Genomic DNA, 8,232 nt, shown 5'->3' with positions numbered 1-8,232 from the left:
AGCATGCCCACACCCAAGAACCTCCCAGCTCCCTCTGGCCCAAACTGCTACGCCACCAAGTCATGAGCTAAGTAAATGGCTCTTCTTTTAACCTACTGCATGTCTGGATGGTGTGCTTCTCCGTAAGAGGTAACTCTCTGAAGATAAATTTTAAAAAATTGGACTCAGTCATAATTTTTTAAGAGCAGTGTTTTCTATCGTAATTTGTTCAAAGTACTTTGCAAGCTTCTTAGGGAGCTCATCACACACTTGCTAAGTAAGAGAATTCTTAGGGGCAGAATTGCGAGTGAAAACCAATGCAATTCAGTTCACATGAAAAGGCAGAGAAGTGTAAGATGGGGAGGAACTCGTCACAAACATTGGGTAGAAATCACAGCCTTTCCGAGGCCGATGATGGCTCACAGTATCTCTCATAAGAAGTGTACTGTGTATCTTGAGTCTGGGCCTCTTTTGCACTCACACCCCCGTCGCCAGTGCCCGTGTCCAGCTCACTGCTGCTGACCTTGCCTGCAGCCCAGCTCCTTCTGAGGTCTCCCCTCCCAGTTGAGGACAGCTCAGTTCTTCCAGAAGCTTAGGACAAAAGCCTCAGTGTCCATCTCATCTCACACCCCACATCTGCTCTGTAGCAAATCTTCCAGCTCTGGTTTCAAAATACATACAGAATTCAACCTCAGATTGTCCCCCATTTCTACAGTCACTCTCCTAATCCTAGCCAGCAGCGGATCTTACCCGGATGTCTGCAGTAGCCTCTAACAGACTTGCTCTTTGCTGGCAGGGTCTCCGCTGGCCCAGACAGTGTCTTTGTGCAAATTAGACAAAGACTTCCTTCTCCACAAAGCAGTTTCCATCTGCCAAATTGATGTGAGAATGAGCCTATAAAGCCATGATGTGTGCCATGTGACCACACGCCCTCAGACACGGGACCCTTGTGCAATACACAGCCTGCATAACTGTCCAAGATTCCTTGCTTCATTCTTATTCTTGATATTCTTATTAATATTAATGATAATATTACAATCAATGATATTCTTATTAATATTCTGATATTCTTTTTTTTAAATTGATATTCTTATTTAATCTTTTTTTTGGTCTGTTCCCCCCTATAAATTCAGTCTTTGTGACAGCAAGGATTTTTGTGCCTTGTTCCCTGTGGCACCCCAACACCTAATCAGTGCCTGACATGTGAGAGGCAATCCATGAACCTTTAGCAAAGCATCCGAAGAACAGAAGGATCACCACCCCAAAGCCCTGGGAGTGAGCTGTCAGCAGGGCGACTGAAGTGTCCTGAAATCATTTGATCAAATGCACATCATCAAGCACTATTTCCATGGAGAGACTCCTGGACAATAGAATTTCTTTTGAGTTGTTAGTTCTTTGTAACAAACATTGCCATGAATAAATTCTGTATGCTTTTAGTAATGTGTGGGCCCTGACTGTAAGAAGCAAAGTCTTGAGGCTGGGAGTTGGACAAAAGTTATTTTGGGAGAAGGAAGAATGCTTAATAAATGCTTTAAAAGAAATTGAAGGATAGTTGATTTAAAGTGTTGTGTTAGTTTCAGGTATGCAGCAAAGTGATTATCTGTTTTTCAGATTCCTTCCTACTGTAGATAATAACAAAATATTGAATATTATTCCCTGTGCTATGCAGTAAATCATTAGTGTTTATCTCTTTTATATATAATAGTGTGTATCTGTCAGTTGCAAACTCCTAATTTATCCCTCCCCACCCCTCTCCAGTTTGGTAACCATAAGTTTGTTTTCTGGGTCTGAGTTTGCTTCTGCTTCACCATAAGTTCGTTTGTATTATTTTTTAGATTCCACATTTAAGTGATAGCATATGGTATTTGTCTTTACCTGATTTGCTTCACTTACTATGATAATCTCTATGTCTATCCATGTTGCTGCAAATGGCATTGTTTCATTCTTTTTTATGGCTCAGTGGAGAACAGAGGAGCCTGGTATGCTGCAGTCCATGGGGTTGCGAAGAGCCGGACATGCCGGAGCAACTGAGCAAGAGCAGCAGATATTCCCTGTGTCTGTGACCACGTCTGCTTATCCATCCAGCTGCTGGTGTACGCTGAGGTTGCTCCCATGTCTCGGCTACTGTGAACAGTGCTGCTGCGAACATAGGGTGCATGTGTCTTTTCAAAATAGAGTTTTCGTCTTTTCCCAATATGCACCCATTAGTGGGATTGCTGGATCATGTGGCAGTTCTATTTTTAGTTTTTTAAAGAATCTCCATACTCTTCTCCAGAGCAGCTGCACAAGTTGACATTCCCACAAACAGTGTAGGAGGGTTCTCTTTTTCTCCACATCCTCTCCAGCATTTACTATTTGTAGACTTTTTGATGATAGCCATTCTGACTGGTTTGAGGTAATACTTCATTGTGGATTTGATTTGCTTTTCTCTAATAATTAGTGATGTTGAGCATCTTTTCTGACTGGTACCAAATTGGGAAAGGAGTATGTCAAGGCTGTATATTGTCACCCTGTTTATTTAACTTATATGCAGAGTACATCATACAAAATGCCGGGCTGAATGAAGCACAAGCTGGAATCAAGATTGCTGGGAGAAATAGCAATAACCTCAGATATGCAGATGACACCACCCTTATGGCAGAAAGCGAAGAGGAACTAAAGAGCCTCTTGATGAAAGTGAAAGAGGAGAGTGAAAAAGTTGGCTTAAAGCTCAACATTCAGAAAACTAAGATCATGGCATCCAGTCCCATCACTTCATGGCAAATAGATGGAGAAACAATGGAAACAGTGGCTGACTTTATTTTCTTGGGCTCCAATATCACTGCAGATGGTGACCTGAGCAACTGAGCTGACTGACTGACTGACTGAGCATATTTTCATGTGCCTGTTTTCTGTCTGTTTGTCTCCTTTGGAGCAATGTCTATTTAGGTCTTATGCTCATTTTTTTTTAAATTGGGTTGGAGTTTTTTGACATTAAGTTGTATGAACTTTTGTATATTTTGGAAATTAACCCCTCGTCCATCACATAATTTGCAGATATTTTCTGCCAACTCATAGGTTATCATTTCATTTTATTGTGCAAAAACTTTTAAGTTTGATTAGGTTCCAGTTTGTTTATTTTTGCCTTCTTTTTTTGTGGGAGACTAATCTAAGAAAATATTGTTACAGTTATGTCAGAATGTTTCGCCTGTGTTCTTGTCTAGGAGTTTTATGGTGTCTTTTCTTATAGGTAAGTCTTTAAGTCATTCTGGTTTTATTTTTGTGTATCCTGTGAGGGTGTGTGCTAATTTCATTGATTTATACGCATTTGTCCCGCTTTCTCAGCACCACTTGCTGAAGAGACTGTCTCTTCTCCATTTTATGTTCTTGCTTCCTCTGGCAAAGATTGATTTATCATCAGTGTGTGGGTTTATTTCTGGGCTCTCTGTATTCTGTTCCATTGATCCATATGTTTGGTTTTGTGCCACCGCCATGCTGTTTTGATTACCGCAGCTTTCTAGTATTGTTTGAAGTCTGGGAAACTGGAGGGTTATGCCTCCTGCTTTGCTTTTGCCAAAGCAATTCTGTATCTTTTGGTGTGCCATGTGCCATATGAATTTTAGGATTGCTTGTTTTTCCTTTTGTGGTTTGATGATTTTCTTTGGTATTATGCATGAGTTCCTTTATTTTGGGGTTTTGTGAGTCTGTTGTATGTTTTTGATTTGTGGTCACCCTGGTTTTCAAGAATGTTAACCCATAAGTATATCTGCTTACTGTAGACTGGCAGTCATAGAGGTTCAAACATGTTCTGAAAGGTCTACATTTTTAACTCCCCTCCCCCTACATTTTGTGATTTTAATGTCCTATTTTACATCTTCATGTTTATCCTTTTGCTGTTAATTATAACTATTATCTCTCATCAATTTTTTGGTTGTTTTTAAATCTATATACTGACTTATTTAAGTGATTTTCAATCGTTTTATAAATTTACCTTTCCTATTGTGATTTTCCCTCTTCTATAGAATCTTGTTTCTTTTCTGTTTAGAGAAGACCTTTCAGTATTTCTTTTAGGATGGGTTTGGTATTGCTGTATCCTTTTAGTTTTTGTGTGTGAGAAATTCTTAGTCTCTCCTGTTCTCAGTGATAATCTTGCTGGATAGAGTATCCTGGGTTGCAGGTCTTTCCCTTTCAGGACTCTGAATATACATTGCCACTCTCTCAGGCCTACAGTGTTTGTGTAGAGAAATCAGCTGACGGCCTTATGGGGGGGGGGTTCCCTTGTAACTGACTCTCTGTTTTTCTCTTGCTGCCTTTAGAATCCTCTCTTTAACTCTTTCCATTTTAACTATACTATATTTCAATGCATCCTGGTAGCTCAGCTGGTAAAGAATCTGCCTGCAATGCAGGAGACCCTGGTTCGATTCTTGAGTCGGGAGGATCCACTGGAGAAGGAGTAGGCTACCCACTCCAGTATTCTTGGGCTTCCCTTGTGACTCAGCTGGTAAAGAATCCACCTGCAATGCAGGAGACCCTGATTCCATTCCTGGGTCGGGAAGATCCACTGGAGAAGGAGTAGGCTACCCACTCCAGTATTCTTGGGCTTCCCTTGTGACTCAGCTGGTAAAGAATCCACCTGCAATGCAGGAGACCCTGATTTGATTCCTGGGTCAGGAAGATCCATTGGAGAAGGGAAAGGCTGCTCATTCCGGTATTCTGGCCTGGAGAATTTCATGGACTGTGTAGTCCATGGGGTCGCAGAGAGTCGGACGTGACTGAGCGACTTCACTTTCACGTCTCAGTGTGGATCTGTTTGGGTTCATCTTGTTTGGGACCTTCTGTGCTGGTTATCTGTCTCTTGCTTTAGGTTTGGGAAGTTTTTGGCCATGATTTCTTCAAGTATGTTTTTGGTCTTATTTTTCTTTCTTCTCCTTCAAGAACTGCCATTATGTATAGCTTGGCACACTTTATATGATCCTATAGATCTTGTATGTTGCTTCCATTTTTTTTTCATTTATCTGTCTACTGTCTTTCTGTCTGATTGATTGATTTCCATTATTCTGTTTTCCTGATCACTTATTTGTTCTCCTGCATTATTTAGTCTTCTGTTCACTGTTTGTAGCTTGTTTTCTTCTTGGCAGTGAAGTTGCCTAATTTTGATTGCTTCCTCTTTATAGCTTCTAGTTCCTTGTTATAGTAATCTGTATTTCTAGCAAGAATCTTTCTTAATTCCTTCAGCATTTTTATTGCCTCCATTTTGAAGTCAGAATCTGGTGGACTGGAGAGGTCTGTTTAATCGTTTGTTCTTTCAAGGGATTTCTGTTCTTTTAATTGGGAATAGTTCCTCTGCACTTACATTTTACTTAAGTCTCTGTCTCTGTGAATTTAAGAGGCAGTTGTCTGCTGTGGTCTTGACGGGCAGTGTTTGTGTGGGCAGATCCCGAATCCTTGTGTAGACTAAGTGAGCCCAGTATTTTTGAGGTGAGGGCTGTACTTGTCTTCTCTCGGCGTGCGCTGGTCGTTACCCCCTTGATAAGGGTGTGGCTGGTGCTGTGACCAGGCCTCTCTGGGTGTTTGGGGGCCTCTTTGCTCTGTGGCTGTCACAGCCCTGTTGTGGGGGTGGGTCTGTGCCCTTGTTGGAGGAGAAGCCCGGAGGGTCAGGTTTAATGAGGCTCCATTGCCCTTGAATGTGTACGCTGTCCCCAAGGAGACGAGTGCTGAAGCAGGTGAGGCCCCTGCAGTCACAGCCGACGTACGCACCGCGCGCGTAGGCCCCTGCGGTCACAGCCGACGTACGCACCGTGCGCGTCCCCTGCGGTCACAGCCGATGTACGCACCGCGCGCGTGGGCCCCTGCGGTCACAGCCGGCGTACGCACCGCGCGCGTCCCCTGCGGTCACAGCCGACGTACGCACCGCGCGCGTCCCCTGCGGTCACAGCCGACGTACGCACCGCGCGCGTCCCCTGCGGTCACAGCCGACGTACGCACCGCGCGCGTCCCCTGCGGTCACAGCCGGCGTACGCACCGCGCGCGTCCCCTGCGGTCACAGCCGGCGTACGCACCGCGCGCGTCCCCTGCGGTCACAGCCGAAGTGCGCACCGCGTGTGTGGGTGTCCCTGGTTCTGCCCAGAAGCTGCCCAAGGTCCTGCCCAATTCTCCATTGTCTTCACCCCAGGTCTGTAGCTGGGCTGCCACTGGGGCCTGGGGCCTTGTGACCACAGGAACCGAGGGGGTCGTGCTGGCTGTCTGAGACCTGGGTCTTCTCTGTGGGAGGGCACCCCAGGGCCTGTCCCCCAGCACTGGCTCCATGCTGTGGTGTGAGGAGGACAGGACTGGGACGCTCCCCTGGGACCAGAGCTTCCGCGTACCCATCCCGGGGGCTGTCTGTGGGGACGAGCGGTTCAGTAGTGCCATCCAGCACCCATGTGCACACAGTCAGGGCCTCCGCGTTACTCAGAGTTCTCCACAGAAACAGAATCAAAGGATGTGTGTGGAGAGAGATTTGTTTCAGATACTGACCGGGGGAGTTGAGGAGCAGTCAGCAGACAGAGGCCTGGGGCAGTGCTGGCGATGCGGCTCTCATCTGAGGGCAGGATCCCTCTTCCTCAGAAGACCTGAGTCTTAGCCCTTGGGGCCATCAGCTGATTAGACCAAGCCCTCCGTGTTATGGAGGATAATCTGTTTTACTCAGAGTCTGCTGACTTAGATGTAAATTCAGTTTGTAAAAAAAATGCTTCCTGTAAAGTAATGAAAGAGAATAACCTACAACCTAGATTACTGTATCCATCAAGGATCTCATTCAGATATGAAGGAGAATTGAAAAGCTTTACAGACAAGCAAAAGCTGAGAGAATTCAGCACCACCAAACCAGCTCTTCAACAAATGCTAAAGGATCTTCTCTAGATAGGAAAAGCAGAAAGGTTGTATAAACGTGAACCCAAAACAACAAAGTAAATGGCAAAGGGACCACACCTATCAATAATTACCTTAAATGTAAATGGGTTGAATGCCCCAACCAAAAGACAAAGATTGGCTGAATGGATACAAAAACAAGACCCCTATATATGCTGTCTACAAGAGACCCACCTCAAAACAAGAGACACATACAGACTAAAAGTGAAGGGCTGGAAAAAAATATTTCACGCAAACGGAGACCAAAAGAAAGCAGGAGTTGCAATACTCATATCAGATAAAATAGACTTTCAAATAAAGGATGTGAAAAGAGACAAGGACACTACATAATGATCAAAGGATCAATCCAAGAAGAAGATATAACAATTATAAATATATATGCACCCAACATAGGAGCACCGCAATATGTACGGCAAACGCTAACGAGTATGAAAGAGGAAATTAATAGTAACATAATAATAGTGGGAGACTTTAATACCCTACTCACAACTATGGATAGATCAACTAAACAGAAAATTAACAAGGAAACACAAACCTTGAATGACACAATGGACCAGCTAGACCTAACTGATATCTATAGGACATTTCACCCCAAAACAATCAACTTCACCTTTTTCTCAAGTGCACACGGAACCTTCTCCAGAATAGATCACATCCTGGGCCATAAATCTGGTCTTGGAAAATTCAAAAAATTGAAATCATTCCAGTCATCTTTTCTGACCACAGTGCAGTAAGATTAGATCTCAATTACAGGAAAAAATTGTTAAAAATTCAAACATATGGAGGCTAAATAACACGCTTCTGAATAACCAACAAATCATAGAAGAAATCAAAAAAGAAATCAAAATATGTATAGAAATGAATGAAAATGAAAACACAACAACCCAAAACCTATGGGACACTGTAAAAGCAGTGCTAAGGGGAAGGTTCATAGCATTACAGGCTCACATCAAGAAACAAGAAAAAAGCCAAATAAATAACCTAACTCTACACCTAAAGCAATTAGAGAAGGAAGAAATGAAGAACCCCAGGGTTAGCAGAAGGAAAGAAATCTTAAAAATCAGGGCAGAAATAAATGCAATAGAAACTAAAGAGATCATAGCAAAAATCAACAAAGCTAAAAGCTGGTTTTTTGAAAAAATAAACAAAATTGACAAACCATTAGCAAGACTCATTAAGAAACAAAGAGAGAAGAACCAAATCAACAAAATTAGAAATGAAAATGGAGAGATCACAACAGGCAGCACTGAAATACAAAGGGTCATAAGAGATTACTACCAGCAGCTCTATGCCAATAAAATAGACAACTTGGAAGAAATGGACAAATTCCTAGAAAAGTATAACCTCCAAAAACTGAACCAGGAA

This window comes from Cervus canadensis, chromosome 14 (genome assembly GCF_019320065.1).
Source record: "Cervus canadensis isolate Bull #8, Minnesota chromosome 14, ASM1932006v1, whole genome shotgun sequence".
Taxonomy (NCBI): domain Eukaryota; kingdom Metazoa; phylum Chordata; class Mammalia; order Artiodactyla; family Cervidae; genus Cervus; species Cervus canadensis.
The sequence above is the reverse complement of the archived record's forward strand: the minus strand, read 5'-3'. Positions refer to the sequence as shown.